The 27,028-nt window shown below is 43.7% G+C and overlaps 1 protein-coding gene across 5 annotated transcripts in view; it reads left to right on the top strand.

Annotated features, from left to right (window-relative positions):
* Nucleotides 1-11,752: 11,752 nt before the first annotated feature.
* Nucleotides 11,753-27,028, top strand: part of Lyn (LYN proto-oncogene, Src family tyrosine kinase) — a 113,629-nt gene continuing 98,353 nt past the window's right edge. For 2 of the 5 annotated variants that reach the window (XM_031366722.1, XM_031366716.1), the window contains exons 1-2: nucleotides 11,753-12,040; nucleotides 15,843-15,945. The gene's annotated coding sequence lies outside the window, so the exon portion shown is untranslated. The remainder of the gene's footprint in view (nucleotides 12,041-15,842; nucleotides 15,946-27,028) is intronic. The other 3 variants (XM_031366719.1, XM_031366717.1, XM_031366715.1) reach the window with 2 other exon arrangements.

Below are 27,028 nucleotides of genomic sequence, written 5' to 3'. Positions count from 1 at the left end.
GAGGGAGAGGGAGAGGGAGAGGGAGAGGGAGAGAGAGAGGGAGAGAGAGAGACAGAGACAGAGAGAGACAGAGAGACAGAGAGAGACAGAGATAGGAGAGAAGAGAGAGACAGAGAGGAGAGAGAGAGACAGAGAGAGAAAGAGGAGAGAAGAAAGAGGGAGACAGAGAAAGACAGAAAGAGGAGAGAGAGAAGAGAGAGAGACAGAGAGAGAAGAGAGAGATACAGAGAGAGAGAGGAGAAAGAGACACACAGAGAGAAAGAGAAAGAGAAGAGAGAAAGACAGAGAGAGAGAAGAGAGAGAGAATATTGAATATATGGACACATGCACACACACACACACACACACACACACACACACGAACACAAACACACACATGTATTCTCTTGACTCTGCTTCTCTGAACCTTTGAATGGTCCATATATCTTTCAATACGAGGCATAATTTTCCAGGTCAGGGAACAGTCCAAGTTTCATTCATTTTTCATCCCTAATCTCTACTTGTTCTCTCAAAAATGGTTCTGGAAACATTAGGGCTGATCCTGTAACTTCTGCAGAGCACATTCTTTTGGAATCAAAAGACAAGCGTGCTCTTGGTGTGGTAGTCACTGCTGGAGGTGTTCCTTATGATCAGATGGAGAACCTTGGCAGAGGGTGTGCAGAAAGGAGATGAGGCATGGGAGGTCGCAGTGGAGGAGGGTACAGGTGTGCTTAGTTAAACCACCAGTCAAATTTTGGTTCTATCACTCACAATCGTGAGACCTTGGAAACTTTACTTAATTCCTTGGACTCAATTTTAGAGAATGTAAGATGATGTTATAAGAAAGTGTTTTTAAAAAACCTACTGGAGAGATGGCTTAGCAGGTAAGAGCACCGACTGCTCTTCTGAAGGTCATGAGTTCAAATCCCAGCAACCACATGGTGACTTACAACCACCCGTAATGAGACCTGACACCCTTGCCCTCTTCTGGTGCATCTGAAGACAGCTACAGTGTACTTAATTATAATAATAAATAAATCTTAAAATAAAAAAAAAACCTACTGTGAAATGTAAAATTTTGATGTACACTAGTAATTTACCCAGCTCCTGAAACAAAACAAAGACTAAATTACCATTAGGTTTTTGCCAGGAGCCAGTCATTGTTGAGGTTTTTGTGTTTTACTGTCTATTCTAATGCTAAGTGTGGGCCCCCAAGACCTGGAGTCTGTATGTAGCCCCTGGAATCCTGCCCCAAGTTATTTCTGATTGGTGACTAAAGATGCCAACAGCCAATAGCTGGGCAGAAGAGATATAAGTGGGGTTTAGGTTTCCTGGGGCTTGGGGTTGGAGGAAGAGGGGAAGAAGAATGTGCAGGAGGGAGAAGGAAAAGCTGCATTGGGTTAGCTGAGCCATAAAAGCATGTCCCTGTGGGCTGGCCAATTGGAGTTAAGAGAAACTCAAATGAAACATAGTAAGTAGTAAGTAATAATTCAGGGTTATCAATAGGAAAGGAGATTCTAATAGCACGGAGGGTAGATATTTTCCCAACTCTTGTGCAGATTAAGGCTTATTGTAAACATAAAGGCTGAGAGTATGTCTTTCATCCAGGAACTTCAATAACCAAAGGCGGGACAGAAACCCGGGGCTAGGGTTTAAATAATTTACTAAAACAGGTCATGGTGGCACACGCCTTTGTTCCCAGAACTCGGGAGTCAGAAACAGTTACGAGTCAGAGGCCAGTCTGATCTACATAGAGAATTGCAGGATCACATAGAGAGACCCTGTCTCAAAACAACATAGGTTCCTCCCATGAACCAAAGCAGAAAGTCACTTCTTTGAATCTTAACAAAGTAATAATAATCTCATCTCGTATATCTTATGCCCGATCACTTAACAAAATTACAAGTACATTCTGCTAATGTGCACAGAGTTTAAAACTTAGGTTAGTAGATAAAAGAGATTGGCACACCTCTTCCTTGTTTGGTATCTGCAGGTAAACATCAAGATTGAAATAAGGGTATAAAGTGACTGCTGTTGACAAGAAGCAAAGGCAACCTACCACAGGATTTTAGAAAAAAGTAATACAGTCAGAAAGAATTTCATTTATAATGTGGCATTTAAACAGGTCCTTGAAAAGTGCATAGGACATGGACACACAAAGACAGATGGCAAGGGAAACATGAGTGAGAGCAAAGATGTAAACATGCTTGTCCATACGGCAAGTCTCACAAAAATACCCTTCTAATCTTAGGCTCTGTGAGTTGAGTACTAACTTGACACATCCCTCTCCCTCTGTCTCTGCCCATACTGTAACACCACCTCTCTATGGCTTATTATTCCTGTTGTTTCACTGAGGAAAGATTTATTTGGGCGCATACGATTTGGCTTCAAGGTATTCAGTTTATCATGGCCTGCAAAGCTTGGCATAGGCTGCTTAGGATGCTTCATGCAGTGCAAGCATATGGAGACTGCTTGCTCACATCTCAAGGGACCAAGAAACAGAGCTGAGCCTGAAAACTCTAGGATGCCCCATACTGACTCCCTTCCTCCAGCTACCTCACTTCCTCCTTACCACCTTTTAAAGTGCCATAACCTCCCCAAATAGGACCACCCACTGGAGACTAGGGGTTTAACTCTATTGACCGGTTGGGACACTTTACATGGAAACCCTAGCCTGCTTCTAGCTCCCCTATCCCAGGCTCCTGGTCATCTCATAATGCAAAATGTACTCACCTCAAATTCAGTCTTAGATTTCCAACAGTTTGAAAGCCCAGAGTCACTCTGAGACTGAAGACAAACTCATAGCTGTGAGTACCCGTTCTTAAAAACGGTTGTATATCTTCAACGTATATTAGAGGAGAGCAGTCATGAGGTAACAAGGAAAGATTGGACCAAAGCAAGACCAAAACCTAGTAGGGCAAACACAAAACCCTGCAACTCCATGTCTGGCATCTTGGCTCATGATGAGATCACCTGGCTTCTAATCATCCAGGGAAGATTCATCCTCCAGCATTAGGGCCTGAATCATGTGTGACCTCTTGTGACCTTGGTTGTCCACTAGCCAGTCCTGACATCAGGTAATACTCAAGCTGCTGAGCATACCTATGTAATATTTACTTGGTCAGATTAGTTGAGGCAAAAAGATCCACCCTATATACAAGGCACACCTTCTGGAAGTAGCCCATGTAAGAGGACATGGAAAAAAGAAGCTTTGGGTTTCTGCCTTCTGCCTCTGCCTCTTGCGAATTCACCCAGCCTGTCATTGCAGCAGCCCATTGCCTGAATTGTAGAACTAACTTCTTGAAATCCCATCATAGACCTAAGATCATCAGCTCTCCTGGAATCTTCTCAGACTCCAGTGGCAGACTGAGACGGCCGAGACAAGCAAGCTCATGGTCTGAATAGCTACCAGGTTCTTAACCTTCCTGTCATAAAACAGCCAGAGTTGGACTTCACTAGACACAGTCAGCAAACCAGTTTAGTAAATCTGCCTTTGATATGTACATATATCCATTTAATCAATTCTGTCCCCTTAGAGAACCCTGACTAGGACAGCTCTCTTAAGCTAGCTCTGTTTCAAGCCTTCAGTGGATATCCTGAGATCTGCACTATAACTTGGTTTTGCCATCACAGCTCCACGCACAGCCTATTCAGACACTCCACATGAGTTATACGGCTCTGTCACACATTTTAGCTTCAGGAACCTGGGTGCAAGACTTCATGACACCTTTACACTTGCATATGTATGCTTCACTGACAACAGCAGAAAGGATATCATCTGCAGACTAGCTTTCTTGGGTCCCAGCGACCTCTGCACACCTTCAGAGTGGAGCCTGTATCTTTCCTAGGCAGCTGTTCTCCAGCAGAGTACATGGAAGGCTGGATGCTTTCAAACACTCCCCTTGCGAATGAACTTACTTTGTTATAATCTTGGACACTTCAGTGATAGGGTCTCATCCTCAATGCACCTTCACATTATTCTTCAACTATCCCACTCTCTTCAACAATTACAGAAACTTGCTTGTCTTCAGCTCTGTTCTTAAATTCAACTGGTTTAAAATTCCTTTCTTCACAAAACTCCATACTTTTCATATCACCCTACTCTATCTCATGATAAATCTGGGCAAATGTGTTGGACAGTGAGATGGTTTGGTGGGTAAAAGCCATCTACCACAAAGCCTGATGACTTGATTTCGACCCTGTGCCAGCATGGTGGAAAGAGAACAAGTCTTGCAGGTGACCCTCTGACTTCCAGAGGCCCACACATACGTGGAAATGTAATTCTGGGTGCATCTTTTCGCCCCTTTTGCTCCCAAGTAATGATTGTGTTTGTACACCTGTTCTAGTCTGTTTTAGCTCCCAAATAAAAAACACTGAGACCTAAAAAATGTATTATCAAGCTTCAGGCACTAAGCTAAGCAGATACACATCTGTTCTAACCCTTTAAAGCTGCCTACTTCCTGTCACTTCCGAGCCATCTGGCGTTACTTGGCATCTTCGTCTTGCTCTGCTCCGTCCATCTTCTCCTCGTGGTAACCTCATGAGGAGTCTCCTGACTATCTGCTTAGGGTGAATCTGCCTCTTCTCTTCTTCTTCATCTTGCTTGGAACCCCCTGACTGGGGTCAGAAGTTCTGTCCTGTTTTCTTCTGACCCTTCACAGGCCGCATCAGAGGTGATGAAAAGAGGTTTTACATATCCTCGAGACAGGAGATGCTCCAAATATCATGACAATACCAATGTCTGGACTATAACTAGATCTCTGGGTATAGCAATCAGCTTCTAAATACACAAAACCATTTCTCACCACAAGCGCATGCGCACAAATACACACACACACACACATTTGTACATACACACAAATGAATAAGTAAATGTAAAAAGTAAATTCAAAACAATTAACCTTTACTGTGAAGGTTGTTGTGCTTGCTACATATATGGCAACTTGACACAAACTACAGTCATCCCAGAGAAGAAAACTACAATTGAGAAAATGCCTCCATAAGATTAGGCTGTGGGCCAGTCTGTGGAGCATTTTCTTAATTAATGATTGATAGGAAAGGTTCAGCCCATTGTAGCTGGAGCCATTGCTGGGCTGGTGGTCCTTGGTCCTATAACAAAGCAGGCTGAGGGCTGGAGAGATGGCTCAGCGGTTAAGAGTACTGACTGCTCTTCCAGAGGTCCTGAGTTCAATTCCCAGCAACCACATGGTGGCTCATAACCACCTGTAATGGGATTTGACACCATCTTCTGGTGTGTCTGAAGACAGCTATAGTGTACTCGTATACATAAAATAAATAATTCTTTGGGCTGGCTTATGGCTCAGTGGCTAAGAGCACTGACTGCTCTTCCAAAGGTCCTGAGTTCGGATCCCAGCAACCACATGGTGGCTCACAACCACCCATAATGAGATTGGACGCCCTCTTCTGGTGAAGACAGCTGCAGTGAATTTCGGGGCCGGAGAGAGAGCGGGGCAGCAGAAGTCCTGAGTTCAATTCCCAGCAGCCTCACACATGATGGCTCACGACCATCGGTACAGCTACAGTGTACTCACACACATAATAAATAAAATAAATCTTTAAAAAAAATAAAAAGTGAAAAATCATCTATTTAGGATCCAATAGTTTCAGGTTGTATTGACAGTTATTCAATAAATGTGAAGTTAAAAACAAATGAAACAAAATAACAACAAAAAATGATTGCTACAAAACTGACATCAATGTATAGTCACGCAACCTCAGGGCAAAAGGCTGGACTTGTTTTCACATTGGGAAGGGGGCTCAAGCATCCATGTACATCACTTCTGAATTATGGTTGATGTTATTTTACTGCCATATTTTTTTTATGACCAAACAGCAGCAATTAGAGAACACAGTTCTTGGCATCTCAGATAAGATGCCATGCCAGTGTCAAGTGACAATGACACACGACAGCCCTTTCCATTCTTGGGAAAACACCAGAGAAGTGTTTTCCTAACAGATGCTCCTAGGTACACCACAGCATGCTGGAGGTCTGGGCACATGAGCTGAGTCACACACATTGTAAGACCCCTGTCAAGACCAGAACAGTATCACCGATTTCCTGCTAAAAATCAGCATTTGATAAACTCTTGCATTGATGGTGTCTTAGTCAGAGTTATTCTTGCTGAGATGAAACATCATGATCAAAGTAAACACTGAGAAGTCGAGACAGAAAGTCAAACAGGGCAGGGACCTGGAGGCAGGAGCTGATACAGAGGGAGGCCACCGAGGAGTGCTGCTTACTGGCTTGTTCCCCATGGCTTGCTCAACCTCCTTTCTTTTTTTTTTAAAGAGTGATTTATTTACTTTATATATATGAGCATACTATAGCTGTATTCAGACACACCAGAAGAGGGCATTAGATCCAATTACAAATGGTTGTGAGTCACCTTGTGACTGCTGGGAATTGAACTCAGGACCTCTGGAACAGCAGTCAGTGCTCTTAACCACTGAGCCATCTCTCCAGCCCCCAGCCTCCCAGGACTACCAGTCCAGGGATGGCACCACCCATAGTGGGCTGTACCCTTCTTCATCAATCACTAATTAGAAAATGTCCTACATCAGAATATTATAGAGGCATTTTGTCAATTGAGTTTTCCTCCTTTTAAATAATGTTAGCTTGCTGACATAAAACTAGCCAGCACCGATGATATTTTATAATACTTATTACAATTTTTTATAGTTTCTTTTAAAAAATAATAATTCTCAGCATCTGTAAGTAATTCTTGCTAAAGACTCCTGTTTTTCCTGGAAACAAATACAGGTTTGTGTTCTCCAATTACTACCATGTTGGACATGGGTAAGTACATACACATTGTTTCTAAGAAAGCCATCCTGGGTGGCTGCAGTCCTGTGGGTGGTGGTTAGGCTCACAGATGATGGAATGCTCTTAGGTATTTGAAATTAGTCTCTGGAATATGAAGTAAAAGGGGGATAGAGAGATATGGATAGAATGCAGACAATTATGCTTTTAGAACTGAAAAAATAAAAAGAGCAGCATTCAGGAGGCTTATGCTGAGGTCAGGCTCCAGCCTGGAAGAAGCTGGAGGGTCCTTGGGCCAACTCCATCCCCTAGAGATCTGAGAGCACAATCCAGCTTGCTGCAAAGCCCTCCATCCAGATCTTAGGCTCATGTCACCACTATACATAACAACCCTGGAGGAGGAGAACTTGGAAAAACACAGTTAGGACTGGGCATGGAGCTCAGCTGTAGGGTGATTGGCTAACCTTGGCTAACCTTGGCTAACCTGTATGGGGCCCTGGGATTGATCTCTGGCACAGAAGGGAAGAGGAAAAACAAAAGAAATAAATGAAGAGGGGGGAGGAGAAGAAGAAGATGAGGAGAGGGATGAGAGGAATGAGGATGTTGAAGAGGATAAAGAGGAAGAGGAAGGAGGGGAGATGGAGGGAAGGATGGGGAGAGAGCGCTACAGTGCAGCATTCAGTGACTACTCTTGTAGCTGTGACCCTCCACATCTGTGCAGTATTCCTAGTCCTGCTTGAGAATGGGGTTGCCATCTTCTCCTTACCCATGGAGTCTCTCCCTGAAATCTCTGCCCCCTGATCTCCGCATGTTAATAGACCTATCTGCCATTTTGAACTTGCAGGGCAGTAATTGCTGGAGCTACATCTTCCAGCAGGGATCAAGTGTCTCTCCATATTTTCAGATCAAAGTCTGTGGTGTGAGGGTTACTTTTGGAGGTGGCCATGCTTTCTCCTAAGGGAAGTGTCTCTCTGTAGCTAGAGAGCACCAGCCTCCTCCCAGGGCCAGCTTCCTCTGTGACGACTCTTGTGTCAGCCAGTATTTTCACAGTGCTGATATGACTAAAGGATTCTGGGAAACTGGCAGGTTTGGGGTGGAGGGGACTCTCTCCTTGATTTTTATCAGTTATTTTTTTTTAATGAAATAATCAAATCCCCGTTAAAGTTATTTTTTTCAAAAGCCATAGGCATCTGATTTGACAACCTTGTGTAGTAATAATTAATCCAGGCAAGGATGATCAGTGAATGCTCATAGTCATGGGTAAAAGTTTGGTGAGAAATGGAAAAGTTATATTCTCAATGCTCCTCTCTGAAAGAAATTGACCCACTTAACCAAGTGATCAAAGTTCCTAGTAGTGGGACAGATGGAGAGATGGGCCGCTTTTGCCTCCAGATGCCCTCCTGTACTCAAAATAAAAAAAGCATTTTATGATAGAGATGCCCTACCAGAAAGATATCATCTGAATCTCAAGAGGGAATACTGAGCTCAGAGAGAATTCTATGAAATAACTTACGTTTGTGTGTGCCGACAGATGGTTATAAGCCATCATGTGGGTTCTGCAAACCAAACCAGGACCCTCTGCAAAAACAGCTAGTGCTTTTAACTGCAGAACCATTTCTCTAGCTACAGACATCTTATCTTAGGAAATAGAGGGTGAAATATTTAGAGGCAAAGGATTATTATTCCTCTAGTTAATTGTCAGATAACAGTTCAGATCATTTATAGGTATAGAGATTAATGGAAGAGAGGGAGAGATGGGAGAGTGCTAAGGAACAAAAGTACGGTTAAATGGTAATAGCAGGGGAACTGGGTAAAGAATATATACTATTTCATGTGTTACTTCTGATACAGTCCTGTAATTCTGAAATTATGTCTACCTAAAAATTAAAACATGTGTTTCTAGAGACCATAAGGCAGTTTGGCATTTGTAGAATTTGAATGGAGGACAGAGCAGATACCAAGTTTTTGAGGCCAGCTTGATCAGGAGAGGAGAGCAGAACGTCCATAGTGAAGATCTGAGGCCAGTGGAGCCTCCTTCCCTCAGAGAGAACAGAAACATGGTCACACTGGTTCTGCTTCTTACATTTTACACAGCACCCGATAGACTCTGGAAACCTCTAATCCGACTGTATGAGGCAATTTTTAATGTGTAGTTCACTGTTTGGGTGTAGTTACTGGGCAGCACACTCCTGTGTGTCATCAAATGGCAGATTAACTTTAATAAGATCCAAACAATAATTATGTAATTGGTGTCATCGTCATTACTACGTGGCTCAGTTGTAATAACGCATTGTTTAGGTAGTTTGTTTGCTCCCTCACAATGTCAGAGACCTAGCACGATTTGGAGTTGGACTTCCCCGTTGGCTTTGGGAAACGGAGCAGGGCTGGGGCGCCTTAGCTGAGGCTGTCTGTGGCATCTCAGCTGGGAAAGTGACCATACAGTACAAGGTTCAAATCCAACACATTGACTTTACAGGGGGAATTTGGGCAACCTGCCTATTAATGTTGAGCTTTTCCCCCTACATAGTGTAAAAGCAGAACATGGTCATGAGGACTGAGTAGAAGTCTCATTAAAGAGCCTGCCCAGTATCTTGGTGGTGGTTATGACAAAGAAACCACTAATCACCTCCTTCCCAGAAAATCTGGGTGAACTCCTGGTTCGCTTGGAAAACTCCCCCACACCCTTCCAGCAAAGTGAACTTTCTCATCTTTGAAAGCACAGTTTTCTAAAACCAATAGGTTTTATGCCAGTTGTACCAAAATGGGCAACTTGCATCTGGCTGAGGCTTTCCCAAGAGTTCCCAAAGGCATCTCGTTGTTAGAGCGATCTAGGGAGCTTGAGAACTATTGGGTTGACCTCCAGAAACTGACTGATTGGTTTGTCGATGCTGCTCTGTGGTATTATCATTTGGATCGCAAGAGTCTCTAGCCAGGCGTGCAAGCATTCAAAGAAGTCTCTTTGTCCACTCTGCCTCTTCTCACAAAAGTCAAGCAGGAGCTTGTGCAAAGAGTTTTTAAAAAGTACTTATGTTGGGCTCAGAAATCTGGATCTCTGGAGAAAGGTTCCCAGGAGAGTAGAAGCAACAATTAGTGGCAGTCAGTGCCAAATAATTTAATCTCATTCTTGTTTGCCACATGCCATTAGCCAAGACTTCAGGGGCTCAATGTAAGAGTGTTATAGCCAGTATATTGAAGAGGTCATTCAGAAAAGCCCAGAACACGAATTCTCAGGTGATGAATTCCTCCAGAGCGGTGGCTCTCACCCTTGCTAATGCTGTGACGCCTTCAAACAGGTCCTCATGTTGTGGGAACACCAACCTTAAAGTTATTTTCATAGCTACTTCATAACTGTAATTTTGCCACTGTTATGAACCACAGTATAAATATATGTATTTTCCTATTATCCCTGTGAAACGGTCATTCAACCCAAGAGGGTTGGGATGCACAGGTTTTGAGCCACTGCTCTGTAGAATACTTGACAGATAACAGTTCATATACACCACAGATTCCCAGGGTGACCCACCGGTTACTATTCTTCAGCAGGACCGTGACGGTAACACTGTTCATTATAGGAACAACCGCCTTCCTGCTGTTTTTGTTTGAGGAGGTATTCCAGTGGCTTAGTGATGGGGACACTAAGCATGCTCTTTTGTGATTTTGTCTTCTGGTGGGCATTATACATTCACTTAAACCTAAGTGCTCCAGGTCACTCACTTTATGCCCTTCTTGATGCAACCAGGAATCATGGTCAAGAACGGTAGAGTGAGTTTGTTGGCATTAGCATAATCACAAACTGTAGAGCTGTCTTGCACTGTCACACTGAGAGAGCTATGACAGCTATGATATCACTAAGTGAGACAGATTTTTCAGCTCCATTGTAATCTCTGGCACCATTTCCATCTGTGTTGACTGAAAAATGGAGGGGCCAGGCAATGCTGGCATACAGCTTTAATTCCAACACTTGGGAAGCAGATCGCTGATTTCCAGTCTAGCATAATCTCCAGGGTGAGTTCTAGAACACCCAGGGTTGCAAAGAGAAACCCTGTCTGAAAAAGAAAAGAAAAACAACAAAATCAAATGTATCGCTATGCTTGCAAATGTTAGTCTTCCTTTGTTAGTAACAAATGACAGCTGTACTGGACTTTGTTACAAGGTAGCTGTTCTGACCTGTTGAACTGCAATTAGAGAATCCAGAAAACAGAAGTCAGATTAGCATAAGTGGGTATCAAAGTGACTGAAGCTAATTGTATACCTTGGTTCAGTAAGGGGAATTTATCAAGTCAAAACGTTGGTTGGAACAAGCAATCTTACAACACGCACTGGTTATATACCTACTGTATGCCAAGCACTGTGCACACATAGGGTCACAAGGACGCAGCGTTTGTTAGGAATGCAGTAACAGCTACCATGATCACATGCTAATCAATGGGAGCCTGCCACAGAGAGCAGTACTTGATAAGTAATCTTAGCTCCATTTTCCTGGAAGCTTCTAGTTGTTGACACGCCTTTTAACTCCATAGCCGGTTCCCACTTCTCATTCCAGTGACTATCTTGGGCACTCCTTGTACACCTTTAAGGAATGTAATGTTTTGATTGTTAAAGCAAAGATTCCCCCTCGCCATAGCCCTTTACCCCCCCAACTCCCCCCCCCCCAAAATCTACTCGCTGATACCCTTTTCTCTCTGGAAAGCTCCAGACACTGGAGAGATCAGAGTGCTGCTTGTGCTCCCAGACACAGGGTGCTTTGAGGAGTTGAGTCCTAAGGAGCAGTAAGTAGGGTGAACGTTTTCACGACCCTTGAGAACCCCTAGAACTTCCATGCAGCCCTAAGGGAGAATGTTGTTTCCGAGGCTGCCCCCACTCTCCCAACTTGCATACTGGGTCTCCAAAGTCTGCTTGCAAAACCCTGCGCGACGGCTACACCAAATACCAAACCTTGGACAGGAACCAAACGGTCACTTCCCCGCCCTCCCAGCACAGTATGCAAATCCGAGCACCAGGAAGTAGCTGGGACCTCTCGGCCGAGCCCAGCGACAGCCAGTTCCTCTCCCACCGAGCCGGGCCTGGGCGCCTCCCGGCCGACGTTCTGCAGCTAGTAGTTTGCTGCAGGCCGGGCACTATCCCCCCAACAGTGTGCCCGCCAGCCCCGGCCACGCGTCCTAAGACCCGGGCCCGCAGCTGCTTCCCAGGCGGGCCCCGCAGGGCTATCCCGTCGCGTGAGCAGCTTTTAACTGAAGTCACCGTGGAGTTCCGCCGCACCGAAATTTCCACCACGAGCGAGTGAGTCAGGGGCTTGAGCGCAGGGTGGGTGCATAGGGTGGACCGGGCAGGGACCGGGGCTGGGTCATAGACCGGAGCGCAGGTCGCTTTCTTGGCTCGGGACCCGGGGTTTCGGTGCAGCCACGGCGCCCGCAGCAGAGGTCGGGCACTGTTTCTTGGTGGCGTAGGCGCTCGCCCCGGGTGGTGAGAGCATCCAGACTCCTCCGGCTTGGGGAGACTAACTCGCCCGGGCAATCGAGCGGAGACGCTGGGGCGGCGACTCTGCAGGTGTCCGCAATGGAGCGGCGCGGAGGCGTGGTGGGAGGTGCGCACGGCGTGGGCGCTCCTGGGTCCTTGGCGTCAAGTCTCTCGCATGCCCCTCTCTAGCTTCTCTTGCATGGCAGGGAAGCCTGAGTTCACTCCGAAAGGGAGCGTAGTAGGGATTCCAGAGGGAGTCACCTGCGATCCAGTATCTAATCTCCCAGCCGGACATTGAGTCCCCAGGAATGAGAAGGGGGGGGGGTTGACCCCAGCCCCTCTCTAAGGTTGGCTGACGGCTGAAGACCTGGTGATTCGAGGCAAGGTGATGACTTCGAAAAGCTGCCGCTGAGGCTGCAGCTCGACCTCCCGCGGAGCTCCGCTTCTGTCAGCCGGCAGAGGAGTAGTCAGACGCCTTGGCCAAGAGGAAGCTAGAGTTATTTTAAGAATTCAGGGATGCCTTTCCTTCAGAATGGGGGAAGGGTGTGTGCGACTGTTCCCACTCGCCTGCCTTATCTTGGCTGGCTGTAGTGGCTTCCCTATGCTGTTGGTCTAGTGTTTCTTCCAATAGTCCGCGCTACTTTGGGCTTTTGTGGTTGTCTCTTCATTTCTTGGAGTACTCGTGTTTTTGTTAATTATGATAATCTGCCCAACTTCCTTGCTGTTCAGAATGCAGGTGGGAATCTAGGCCATGCACTCTTTGTTTGTATGTGACTGAGGATTATTGAAGTTCCCGGTTTTTTTGGGGGGTCCCGCTTGATTGACACTGAACCTACTTTGCAGTTTTAGTACACTGAAAGTCCTCGGAAATTCTCCGCGTTATATGAAAGTTACTTGATACAACTGATTTTCTATAAAAACGGGGGTCTTTGGTGGTTGGCAATTTGGTGATTTTTAAACCTCAGACCTCATGTCTGAGTGAGCTAGCTGACTTTTGAAAATCTATTTAATAAATACCTGAAAGGTTTGTTGCCCCAGAGGTCCCACCGATCCCCTCAGTTCAAGACGCCCTAAGACCTAAAGGGGAAGACAATGGACTCTTTGCTCTGAAGCTCAGCTGGCTGTAGGGTGTTTTCTGTCTGTGTAGTCACCACCCAGAACATATTTTAGGGAAATAGGCTCTGGCCTGTGGGTGCAGAGGGGGCTTCCTGAGCCCTTCTTAAGTGAAAAGGGCTCTCCTCCCCCTAAGATTGCTGCCTATCCAGGTCCCCATTTAGAGAAAGGCAGGGTGATTTGGAGATTTTGTTATTTTTAAAATTTGGCTTACAAGAGCCTTGGTGATGAGCCTTGGGCTGTATGTAAGTGGAGTGACCTCCTGAGCCAAGGAAGAGAGGTCAGGAGCCAGGAATACTGAGCTGTGGTGTAGGCATCATTTGCCAGAGCTGGACCATGGATTGAGGCAGCATTCCTCAGGGCAACAACAGTTATGTTGATCTATGTCCATGTAGATGGGCTTTTCATCCTAACAAGGTCAATATCAAGACAACAGTGTTATCTCTCTTATCTCACACGAAGTCCTGGTGCGGGGTGCTCGTATAAAAGTACTCAGTGAAGATTACTGAAGGAGGAAGGAAGGCTGCCTGCTGGACACTGAGCTGGGGCTTCTGTGTTTGTTTCTGTGACAAGGATAGGGAGGGCATTTTAGAACAGCACCAGAACTCTAATGGAAATCCCTGCTCAGGACTGCTCTCTGTGTGGCATGGAGAAAGGAAGATGAGGCCGTCACCCTAATTTATCTTAGAGTCTTTGGGTGCTTTGTGATACTCCCCTTCCAAGGCCAGTGCTTTCCTTTGAGCAGAAAAATCGGTCCTGCACAGCTTTGCAAATCAGAGACTTTCAAGACCTCCCTGTTCCTGAAGTTTTTTTTGTTCAGAAATACATTATAGAAACATCTTAGAGTTTGTTCTTATAGAGATATTACTTGAAACCATATGATCATATATAAACCTGCACTGATTTCATAAATAGGAATATAATACACACACATATACAGCACAGGACATTGTTACAGCTCACTGGGACCACTGATCCCTTGGATACATAGATTAACACAACACTGAAGGGCATTAACTGGTGACATATTGGCAACGGAACCAGCATGGAGCTTTTCTGAGCAGTTCTTAGTAATGACGATGATTATTTATTTATTTATTTGCTTGCTTGCTTGCTTGCTTGCTTGCTTGTTCATGACTTTTGAGGCTTTCTCAATGCTGATTTCCTTTGGACCCTTCGTGGTTTCCTACAGGATAGGCTAGGACAGACATGAAAAAGAGATTCAGGAGCTTGTCTCAGTTAAAAGGTTAAGTGGTCATTGGATATTATAGGTATGTTTTTCCTACGTTGCCAGTAGTCCATTACTTAAAATAAATTTATTATTTAGTACACATTTGTGAAAGAGAATTATGAAGTAATTTTCTTTACATATTTGGTAGTTTTTTAAACAAAGTAGGGGATATGTAGAAGTAGGTCTCCAGGAAGCCATCTTCTATATTTTCAGAAATGTTTCCCCTTAGGTGTGGATAGTCCATAATACCTGCTATGGTGACAACCTGTATATCAGCTGCAACTGCCTTGGTTACAACACTTAGTAGTTAACCAGAAATGTCCAAGGACTAACTGTTGAAAGAATTTTCTGCTATCGCTAGAAATATCTTGGCCATGAACTCTACCAGCTCTTCGCGCTTGTTAAAATAAAAGCATCATTCAGGATGAAGATAGAAAATCCTTACAACCATGTGTCTAACTTTCTGGGTGTCTCCTGTGAGCAAGCCGGGGTTCATGTATAGTCATTGCTTCCTATCTTTTAATGACGAGAAGGAAATGGAAGAGGAAGCTCCTTTTCCAGTCAGAAATACCGAAATATTTCTACAGCTGCCTAGTTTCCTGATGCTTAAATTGTGAAACTGAACTCTGTCATCATTTCTAACATTTAAGTTCCCATTTGAGGGAAGACACTCTAGTGTAGAAAATGGGTGGCTGAGGGATTAGAAAGTGTGTAACAGGTCAGTGCCAAGACTTATGCTTTCTCTTGTCTTTGTCTTGAGATAGCTAGAAAGACTTTCCTGTAACATTGAATAGCGAGCTTACATAATTATATCGAATTCTGGCAAGTACAGTCTGCCGTAGCCTTAGCTCTTCATTCTTAGTCATGCAATCTTTTCTTTGTTTCGCTCTGGCTCTCCTTCTCCATCCTTCTTACTGGATAACCCATTGACTTTGTTGTTTGCCATGATATTGCTTCTTGAAAGTTGTGTCCACAGTTGGGACACAGTTCTCTGAAGCCCTGCTGACTGTACTGTGTTTTAGCAACTGTTGATGCCTTTCCAGGGTGACTCCTGCCATGTTCGTTACAAAAGCACTCTTCGCCCCGCCCCACCCCATGACTGGCATGATGCTAGTTGACCAATTATGGGAAGAGATTATACTTGTTCTCATTATTGTACCCACAGGCACTGGTACCCACAATCACAGTTCATAAGACTGAGATCCTAATTGGTGTTGCTATAAATAGTGTCATATAAAACCACACAGATGCAAAAATACAGTCATTTGTCTTGTTTTCAAGACCTGGTCTCAAACATCCCAGACATACCTGAAACTCACTATGAAGCTGAGGATGACCCTGAACTCCTGACATAGCTTGCCTACTTTTAAGTGCAGGATTACAGGTATGTGACACCATGTCTGGCTCACACATCAGTTTGGGAGACAATTCCGTATGTCCTATTGACCAAGGAGGAGCCTTCCTATGTATGTAGCTTGAACTACTTTTCAGTTTGTTTTATGTTCTTCCCTACAGTTTATACTTCAAAGTCATTATTTCCCTTTGTGCCCAATCTTACCTTTTTGCAAGCAGCCAAAATGTCCCTTATCACTTTTCTGACTCCAGGTCACCCTGATTGGAAGCTACTCTTAAACATACCTCCTCTAGTTCCCTCCTCTCTCTGTACTAGCAAAACATTTGTTGTAAATCTATACCAATTTGAAGGCAATACTTTTGAGTGTATAGAGTCCACAGGGGAGACAGCAGAGGTGGGTCAGTGTTCACTGTGGTTCCTAAAGTCCTGAAGGTTACTTGGTTCTTGGTCCAAGTAAGTGCTCCACTCTTCCTGTAAGTGTTAACTCCCATGAGGCCAAGGGAATGGAGCAACTGGTCTCTGAGAGGCTCTCCGAAAAGGGAGGACCACTTCTGCTTTCCACGGGAAAGCTGCATTGCTGAGAACAGAACTCAGCTGGAGGGAGAAGGCACGAAGGAAGTGATACCCCCCACACCCTGCACCATCCAGTCATTTGCCTGTGGGGCCCCTCCCTTCAAACCACTCAGAATTGCTTTTCTCTTGGGGTTCCTTCTACCTGCCTTGCTTGAGTTGCAGGTTCATTGCCAGCTTTCCTTGGAGGGAGACAAGGGGGATGGATGGAGGAAGGGAGGGAAAAGAGAGAGGGATAGTGAGGCAGAGCAGAGGGAGGGTGCAGACTCTTCCCAGGCAAAGATCTCCAGCAGGAAGTTATATATTTTGAAATATACAGTCTTGATTTTTCCAGCACAAGAAAGATGTACGTTTTGAAATTTCCCCTCATGGAAACTCAAAGTAAGATTTCACAATCTTTAAATGTTCTCACAATTCAAGATCTTGGCTATAGTAGTTTAAAGATGTTTTTAAAGCTCCTGAATTATAGCCTTTTGTTAAACTCTTGGAATGCAGCAGTATTGTTAAACCTCCACAAGCATAATCTCTGTCGTAGAAATATACTTAACTTATGCCTATAGCACATAAAAACGAAGCAGACAAACAAAAGGACATAAAAATAATGACTGAGGAGCGTTTCCTTTGCATCAGAGTGGTTGGGAGTCCTCCTGAGCCCGCTTGAAGAGCTATTGGGCTGCAAGTGAGCAGAGGTGAACCTGGGTCTGGCTGGAGATTTATTAAAGAAATACAGATTCAGGTGGCTAGGGTGATACCGTCCTGTAATGCCAGCGATTGAAGAGGCTAAGGCAAGGAGGGTCATTTGAGCTCTGGAGTTTAGGACTAGCATGATCAAAACAATGAGACCCCATTAAAAAAAAACAAACCAAACAACCCAAATACAAATTAAGAGGCTTGTGTCCATGTAGCGGGTAGTTTTTGCTACTCTGCTTTATGATCCAGGCAAACAGTGCTTCCAGCCCCATCCGTGTTCCCTTGGATTTGCAGATGAAACACTCTCTCTCTCTCTCTCTCTCTCTCTCTCTCTCTCTCTCTCTCTCTCTCTCTCTCTCTAACTTATTTTTCAACCTGCCTTATGGCTCAATTGCTGGGTGCTTCAAATCTCCTGCTACTAGCATGTCCTTCCCAATACTGTTAGCTCAGCGCCTTAAATCTGCCCTCAACTTTAGTTGCTCAGTTATCTTCTCCTTGTTCAGCAACCCACAACTTCCCTCAGTTTTAGTTGTGTTTCTAATGTCCACCTGGGGAAGCGGCTTATGGTTGCTCTGTCCAGGATCTTAACATGGCTCATCTCCCTCGAAAGCATGGCAAAAATCTCCCTCTTCTCCTGCATCTGCTAGCTTGCCTTTGGGGACGTGGAACTCCTGCCTCTTTCCTTCTTTCCAGAAATTGGCTCATAGCATCTTTATTGATTAATCAAAAACCAACTGGGAAACAGGATCTCAGTTAGCATCAGAACCACCTGCTATATGTCTATACAAAGGAATATGCTTCCAAATGTAAATGCCTCAAATAGCATTTGATACTTATATGGCAAAATGCACCCCCCATCATGTGTTTGTGTGTATGTGTGTGAAGTGATCGCACGTGGAGGCCTGAGGTGAAACTGTCTTGCAGTTTCACGAACTAGGTTCTGCCTCAACTGAAGGGAGAAAGGAGACCTGAAACACAGAGTTCGAGAACAAAAGGACACGAACCTAGTTGAGGGTTTCCAATCAAGGCTTGCCTTTACTTTTGGGGTTCAGCATTTATATACAAGAAAGCAAAACTGAATCTCTAGGTTACAATGACATTTGAATAACATAAGCAATTTCGAAGGAGTCAGGAAGAGTCCGAACAGTGTCAAAGGGAAGCCGGGCTGTTGGGCTGAAGATGGCAGCTCAGGGCATCCCGCAGGTCTCTACTCCAGGGCGCAGTCCATGGTCCGGGAGGAGGTCAACAACAGATGTCCTCAGGCTGCAGATGGGCCAGCCAGCAGGCTTACTTTCTTTTGGAATCCTTGAAGGCGGAGGTTGGACTCTTATTCACTGTTTTTCTATATTATTCTTTTGGGGGGGGGGGGGTCTCTCAGGCTAACCCAGAGCTCACTAGTACAGCAAGTCTTCCTAGCCAGCCAGTATCTTTGGGAATCCTGTCTGCCTTTCAAGACTAGAATCACATGGATGTGGATTCTGTGGCTCCTTGTTTCATCTGCAACTGCTTTAGCCATGGAGCCATCTCTAGAGCCCAAAGGTGTTCTTTAAAATCTAAATACAACTGAGGAATGCTGAGAGTGAGAGAAATAGCCTTCTCCAGGGAAGGACCCCTAATTGTTTATGTAATACCAGCAGTAGGCCCTGAGATCAGATGCTTACAGATAACATTATACTGACCGAGCAGGTTGAACACACACACACACACACACACACACACAGACACAGACACACACACACATACACACACACACACACACACACACACACACACACACACACACACGTAACAACAATTAAAGAAAAAAGGCCATGTATTTGAGGGCAATGGGCATTAAAGGGAGGAAAGAGAAGGAGGAAACGGTGTAATTATAATTCCAAAAAGAAATTATAAAAGATAATAAAGCTTAAAACATTTTTTACTGATACAATTTTAATGTATCAGTAAAAATTTTTGTTTGTGAAGTACCCTGAGATGTTTTAATACAGGTCTATCTACATTCTATAATGTTGAAGTGGGTATGAGTCTGTCCCTGCCATGATTTGCATTTGGGATGTTCTCTAAGGTATCTGTGTTTAAGGCTGCACTCCCAGCTTGGTGCTGTGTGGAGAAAGTGGGAATTCCCAGAGGAGGACATCATGGGAGGTTTCGAGGTCAGTTTGGCTGCACTCTTAGAAGCCTTGGTTGGTTGTCAGGCTTCCCTCTTACTCCACTGTATTTCATAGTGATGAAATGAGTGTTTTCTGTGCCACATGCCTCATCCACAATGTGCCTCTTTGTCATAGGCCCAACGCATAGGGGCCAATGGATCATGGATTGCTCCACTCTGAATTAGATGCCAAAACAAAATGCTTCCTTTCATTATAAATAAATAAATAAATAAATAAATAAATAAATAATAAGCTAGTTAAATACAAACTGATAGGTAACATGATAGCATTCCTTAAATAACTCATTGGTGAAAAATTTAAAAGCTCTGCATATCAATTTGTTTTTATTCTAAAGTTTTCACAGGGTTTTTTTTTTTCTGGAGGATGAATGAGTGATGATTTATTTATTTACTGTGGTTAATTACATCACATGTACTAAGCAATCATTCTACCACCTATCTCTTCCAACTCTCATCCTTACTTTATTTTACATCTATTTATTTACATATTTGTGTGATACAGGCAAACATTCTATCACCAAGCCAAATCTCTGTCCCCTTAAAAGTACTCAGAGGTGATTATATTACTCACACAAAGGATACCCTTCATCCATTCCAGAAGGAGGAGGAGCGGCAGACACAGAAGAAGCCCCTGGTGCAGAGCTCCAGTTCCTGTTTGGAAGATGGATGCGAAAAGCCCAGGATGCTGTTAAATCCCACACACAAAGGGTAGCCTGCTGTGTTGTCTGCTCCACGGTCTTGTCAGCCTACAGGTAGAAAAACAAGGCTGACAAAGGATGTTCTTTCTTGACAAAACAGGAGTAAAAATTACCCCAAATCAAGATAATGGGAAACCTTCTCAATAAATACATTTTGGGTTAAAAATATATTATTTTGAAAGTGTCTCTCTAAGTTGCCCAGGCTGGCCTTAAATTATACAGAATACACACAATTTCTAATTAACAAATGGCAGTACAAGAAACCTCAGACACAGTGACTGCAGAGGTCAGGAAACTGGAGTGGACTACAGGCTGCTCATAAGAGACTGCAGGCAGTGATTTGTGGGTAACTGGTTCCACGACCACTCAAGGATGTGTTTGTGTGTGACCTCACATATTCTCTGGAGTTCACAGAGCCATCTCTAGATTACTTATCATGCCTAAAACAATATAGCAAGAGTGAAGATACTTGTTAGATGATATTCTTTTTTAAATTATTTATTTTATGTATATGAGTTTATGTAGCTGTCTTCAGACACACCAGAATAGGGCACTGGATCCTGTTACAGATGGTTGTGAACCACCATGTGGTTGCTAGGAATTGAATTCAGGACCTCTGGAAGAGCAGTCAGTGCTCTTAATTGCTGAACCATCTCTCCAGACCCCTAGGAAAAAGTCTATACTTGTTTAGCAGTGGCACGTTTTGTGAATATATTCTGTCAGTAGTTGGTTGAATCTGTAGATGTGAATTTGTAAGAGTAATTGTGATCTGCATCCCAGAAATGTTTTCTCCCCTCCATCTTCCCTCCCCTTTCCATCCTTCCCCTTTCCCTGCCTTCCATTCACCTCGCTCCCTCCCCTCTTTTCCTCCCTCCTTCCCTCTTTACTTCCTCCCCCCCTTTTTTTTCTTTTTTGGAGACAAAGTCTCCAAGGTACTCTAGGCCTCCAGCAGTTAGATTGCTATCCTTTTCCCGCAGGCCTCCCATGTGCCAGGATGATAGGTTTGTGCCATCATGTCTTCCTTTAGGAACACTCTTAACTTATTGTTATTTTTTGATACATATCTTCCTATGTATCCTAGACTAATCTTGCACTTGCTGTGTAGCCCAGACTGACCCAAAACTGGTTATCCTTCCTGCCTCAGCCTCCTGAGTTCTGGGTTTATATGTGTGTGTCATCATGACTGGCCAGAGCATTGCCTTAGAAAGTTCTGTGATATTAGGTGATCCATTTAGCTAACTTTTCTGGAGTACCTCCTGGGAATCTAGATGGTGTTGATAGAAATACAAATGGAAGAGTGTAAGGAGGAAGACACACTGTGAATGCCCAGAATTGGATCCTGAGGGAACAGTGGTCCTGCTCTGTCACTAGACCTTGTCCTATAATCTGTAATAAGGCTTGACAGGAGAGTCCCTGACTAAAAATGACGTGTTTTTAAAAAGGAAGGGAGAACTTTTAGTAAGGAGCAGTGCCTTTCAATCACAAGCACTCTTTTTAAAGCATATCTGTCTGTCTGTCTATCTGTCTGTCTGTCTGTCTGTCTGTCTGTCTAGATTTCTCAAGACAGGGTTTCACTGTGTAGCTCTGGCTATCCTGAAACTCACTCTCTAGACCAGGGTGGCCTTAAACTCAAAGAGATCCATCTGTCTTGTCTCTGCTTCCTGAGTTCTGGGGATTAAAGGCATATGCCACTACTGTCTGTAAGAAGGTATTTATGATGTAGAATCAGGAGGCAGATTCCATAGATTTGGAGAAATGGGTGAGTAACTGAATGACTCAAAGGGTGTTCCACAGAGATTAATTTGAAACTAGAAAGTAATATCCATTGCCGCTTATTATGAGAACTGTAGACTTCACTTGGGATCTGCAGGTGGATATATGATAGCCACTGTAAATCCTCCAGGTAATGCTGGCCTTGCCCAAATGTTTGTCTACATGCCATTTGAATAAGAGATCAAAGGTTTGGGGGCAGTCATCAATCTTTGCCATTCAGTTTAAAGGAGAGACTATTGTGATATAACAATCTGGGACCAGTCCTATAATTTATAGCTTACTAAGATCATCAGCACAACTGGGAACAGTATTTGGTTAAAACTGAGTAACCACTTGCATAACTAGGTGTAGTGTATTGAGCTCCCACTATGACTACTACCTGTGAGATTCTGTTCATCTTCAACTAGAATAGGATTTGGAGTGTCACTCTGTGGACCCTGGTGCTGACCCTTCCTAGCTTGCTGGAAATTTACTGGCCATGCTAGCCTCTGGGAGCTTATGTTAAACCTCAGAGATTGGTGGTGGTAAGGGGTCCAGGTTGTGATAGATTCCAAACTGGCTTTGAAACATAGAGCTAATGTTCTTTAGAATGTTATAAGTGTTAGTGAAACAGCACAAAAGTTGCTCAGTATGGCTACTCAAAAACAAGAAAAAAAAAAAAAAAAAAAAAAAAAAAAAAAAACCAAGGAGAAAAGAAACTGATGGCCAGGATATGGAGAAACTTGAGTCCTTAAGCATTCATATTGAGCAAGTCAAATGGGGTACCCATTAAGGGCAGTTCCTCAAGAAATGACGCAGCAATCCCAAATCTGGGTGTATACCCAAAAGTGGGTATCTTAGGTGATGTATGCCTATCCATGCTCATTTCAGGAGCAAAGGGAAGACGCTACACGTCTAGTAGGCTATTCAGCCTAGAAGGGAAAGAAATGTTGGTCCTTGATATATATGAACATAAATGAGCCCTGAGGATGTTTACTGAGTGAAACAGGCCAGTGACCAAAGGAAAAATACTGTGTGATTGCTCTTATGTTCATGGGCTAGTCAATCCACAATGGACTAGCCAGTAAATAAGATGGTAGCTTCTAGGGGCTCTGAGGAGGTGGGGATGGGGAGATAGTTTAACGGGTGCAGAACTTCAAATTTTCAATATGAAAAGGGTTCTGAAGATAGGTGATAGCAACAGCTGTGCCAGTGAGTTACAGCCTTAAAATAGGTCAGGGGCAAATTTTATACTATGTATATTTTTGCTAAAAATTCTAGAGAACAATTTTTAAAAGTTTATGTGCAGAAATATGACCTGAGAGTGGTCTTGGAGATACATCACTGAGTTTGATAAATGATCTTCCTTCTAACGCAGGCTTGCCTATCAAGCTGATTGGTATGTCTGTCTTTGGTGTCTTAGGGCTTCTATTGCTGTAATAAAAAAAAAAACAAAACTATGGCCCAAAGTAACTTAGGGAGGAAAGGGCTTATCTCATTGTATACTTCTGTATGACAGCCCATCATCAAAGGAAGTTAGAGCAAGAATTCAAGGCAGAGACTGAAGCAGAGGACATGGAGGATTGCTGCTTACTGGCTTGTTCTCCATGCCTTAATCAACCTGCTGTCTCATGACACGCAGGACCATTTGCCCAGGAATGTCACTGTCCACAGTGAGCCGAGCCCTCCCAAATCAATCATTAATCAAGGCAATACTCTCACAGACTTGTCTACAGGCCAATGTTTTGGAGGCATTTTCTCAAAAGTCTTTTTTTTCAGTTATGTCTTGGTTTGTGCCAAGTTGACACAAACCAACCACCACAGTGGAACACTTGATCACCTCATTCAGTGTTAAGACCTTGCAGATTTCTGACAAAGTAGTACACTGGCAATGAGTAGAGAGAAGTTAGGATAATGAGGAAGGTTTACTATGATAGAGCCTATGCTGAAGAAGGTAAGGACAAAGGCTCTTTTCTTTTCCTTTTTAAAACAATCCAGTTTGCTTGCAGGGAGCTCGCCTGTGAAATACAGAGTCTCAGTCCTTAGAGGTTTATCATACATTTCCCTAAAGAACCCTGTAGAGTTCATTGGGTTAATGGCTTCTAAAGGTACATTCTGACCTAATGGTTCTGCTATTTCTCATTGATTCCATTCCCCCTTCTCTGATCAGCATTTTACTACTGAGCTATATACACAGCTTGAAAGAATGCACATATACATTCTTATTATTGTTTATGTGGATGCTCATGTGGGAGGGTGCATTGGGAGGAGTTCATTGCACATCTGCTTACATACGGAGGTCAGAAGTAGATTCCAGGTGCCTTCCTCAATCATTTATCCATCTTATTCTCTTAAGATAGAGTCGCATTGAACCTGGAACTCATAGCTTCTGCTACTCGTCAAAGGTCTTCTTGTCTCTGTTTCCCCAACATTGGGGTTGTAGGGAGGTGTCACTCACCTGGTTTTTCTTGTGGGTGCCACGGATATGAACTCAGATTCTTAGGAATGTACAGAAAGATATCCCCCAACCCCTTGAAAAAATATTCCTGTTGAAAGCCTTCCTCATAGATTTCAGGGGGATTTTTTCATGGTGGAGCATCTACTGTTAACCCACACAGTGTAGAATAGTACAGAAAGAGATGTCTGGTGCAATACAAGCTTTGGGGCAAGGACAACCTGACCAAGAAGCAGTCATGCTGGCATGGGACTGCCCATCCCCACACAGGACTGCCTAGCCACCTCAGTGCTATCTCATAGGTATCCACCTTCCTACTTCTCCTTTTAGTTCAGTTTCCAAGGCAGGTAGATTTTTAACAACATAGTGTAAGGAACTGAAAAGCAAAACAAAGCCAGTTGGTCTTACAAAGAAACAGATTTTCACGCTGTGTGTCTGGCTGATGCCAGAATCTCTGCTTGTTGGGCTTACTGCCATTTGAGGAGAAAGCAGGTCTTGCCCTGCTATGCACTCTGGCTGTGCAGTTGTGTTTCCCACACTTCAGTTCGATCTGTGCCTGATTTAAATGCTTTTTATTTATCTATTAACTAGTAAAGTTAGTTGGCACCAGCCGTGTGTGCATAGGTTATTCTCCTACCCAGTTCTTACAGTGAAGCTAATTCCCAAATGCAGATGTGTCAGTGTGACAGGGTGGTTTCTCCTGCCTCACTGACATCAGGCATCCTGTGAATGACACAGTGCCGGTGTCTGCACTAGCCTTTGAAGCTCTGTGGATTCAGAAATTCTCTTTTGAGGTTAAATCAGACCTGTATTCTGAGGTCGAGGAACACAGCATCTTCATTACTGGCTCTTCAGTTTCTCTGGGGGCTACTGTGCATATTTGACTTCATTGGGGGGAGAGAAGCATAATTTAACCTGTGGAATTTGTTAATCCATGAAGCCGTGCTTTATTTATTCATCATTCAGAAAACATTTCTTGGATGCTCGGGGCTCATAAATATGCATGTGATTCGCTGGCAGTTATAGCCACTGGTTCTCAAAAGCAGAGTTGTTCCATATATAAAGCCAAGCCTCCACACCCTTGCCTCTGTTTCTTCATTTGTAACCAAATTTGGATTGAAAATGTTTTTAAATTTTGAACTGGTACAAGCAACTACAGCTCTTTAGGTTGTTATCCTTTGAATAACACAGAATATTAGATACTTACACAATAATTATAATGTATTAGGTATCATAAAAAATCAAGAGATGATCTCAAGTATATAGTAAATGTGCTTAGATTATATGCAAATACTACACCATGTTATATAACAAATTTGAGCATCTACAGATTTGGGCAACTATAGACTTTATACCTTGTCATCCCACTGATATTGAGATATCTATATTCGGAAAATTAAAGTATTTCTAAAAATTGAATGAAAAGACTAAATTTTCATTTAAAATAAAATGTGGGCATACCAGGCAGTGTGGTTGTGGGGAAGCTATTTTTGCTGTGCAGTGTTTCAATGTGACAGCCTTCGGGGATGCTGAGCCTATGAATGAACAGCTCACAGCCCCTGACTTCAGTTCATTTCTCCTCACTAGAGAGGCTGAGGGCTAGCATCTGCATTCCGACTGCCAGTGCCTGTTGGCAACCACAGGTGCTGCCAAGGACTGAGTAAGGAGTGAGTCCTTGGAATAGAGGAGAGTGTGGGACCCAGGAGCCTGAGCAGAACAGACTGATTTCCAAGGGAGGAAGTGAAGTCTCAGTTGCACATCAGGGAGACAGCAGAAACAGCAGCTTAGATGGATTCCTGCTTATCTTGGCAAAGACTGTAGGACATGGATTAGTACCAAGATAAGTTGTGATAAATATCCATCGTCACTAGGGTATGTGGTGTTATAGCCGAGATTCAGTGACTGGAGTGTGGCGTACAATATTCCAATGTTGGAATAGTGGCTGATGTTTCTTCAACTCTCCAGGCTTCATTTTCTGTCATAAAAAATAGTACTAACAAAGGCTTGTCTACTATTACATCTAGTTGTTATAAAAATGGAATGAAACTATGTGAACATCATCTTATTGTGACAACGTACCCCAAGTATCAAACGTACACACAGAAAACACTACTTTACTTCCTGGGTTTGGAGGGGTTTGGCTAAGATTCAGAAATATCATTGCTTGGGCCCCTGATGAGGCTGTATGGCATAAGAGGAATACATGATGGACCAAGTCAATCACACTTAGTGAGCCAAGCAACAAGAGAAAGGGAGAGACAATGTCTCATGATCCCCAAGCAACCTGATGACCTCATGGAAGGCTTAGCCACCTAAAAGATCTGTAGAGCACATCTCAGTGTCACCACCCTGGCATGAGGGCCTTTGAAGGACATTCACCTGAACTGTACTAATCTCTGGGAGTGTTTTGAGGACTCTTAACTTACTACAAACATTTGGCTATTGCTTGGTTGGTTGTTAGTCAGTTGTTCCGTCTGTCTGTATATGGGCTGTGCACTGCCTAAAGTGTTTTAGAATTCTCAGGCTTAAGCAATCCTCCTGCTTCTGTCTCTCAGGTTGTTGGGACTACAGGTCCATTCTACCATGTGTGATCAGATGGTTTTGGTTTGACTGAACTCATATAGTATCCCCAGCCTTTTCTCCATTGTAACAGTTCCCCAACTGCCACCCACCCCCGTGCACAGCACCTTGCCCCATCTTGCATTTTTACATCATAACCATCCTGTTAAAGAAGTTGAGATTTATGTACTTCAAGAGAAATTCACTCTTAAAAGGTTA

The sequence above is a fragment of the Mastomys coucha genome, unplaced genomic scaffold, assembly GCF_008632895.1.
Source record: "Mastomys coucha isolate ucsf_1 unplaced genomic scaffold, UCSF_Mcou_1 pScaffold14, whole genome shotgun sequence".
Classification (NCBI taxonomy): Eukaryota; Metazoa; Chordata; class Mammalia; order Rodentia; family Muridae; genus Mastomys; species Mastomys coucha.
The sequence above is the reverse complement of the archived record's forward strand: the minus strand, read 5'-3'. Positions and strand labels throughout refer to the sequence as shown.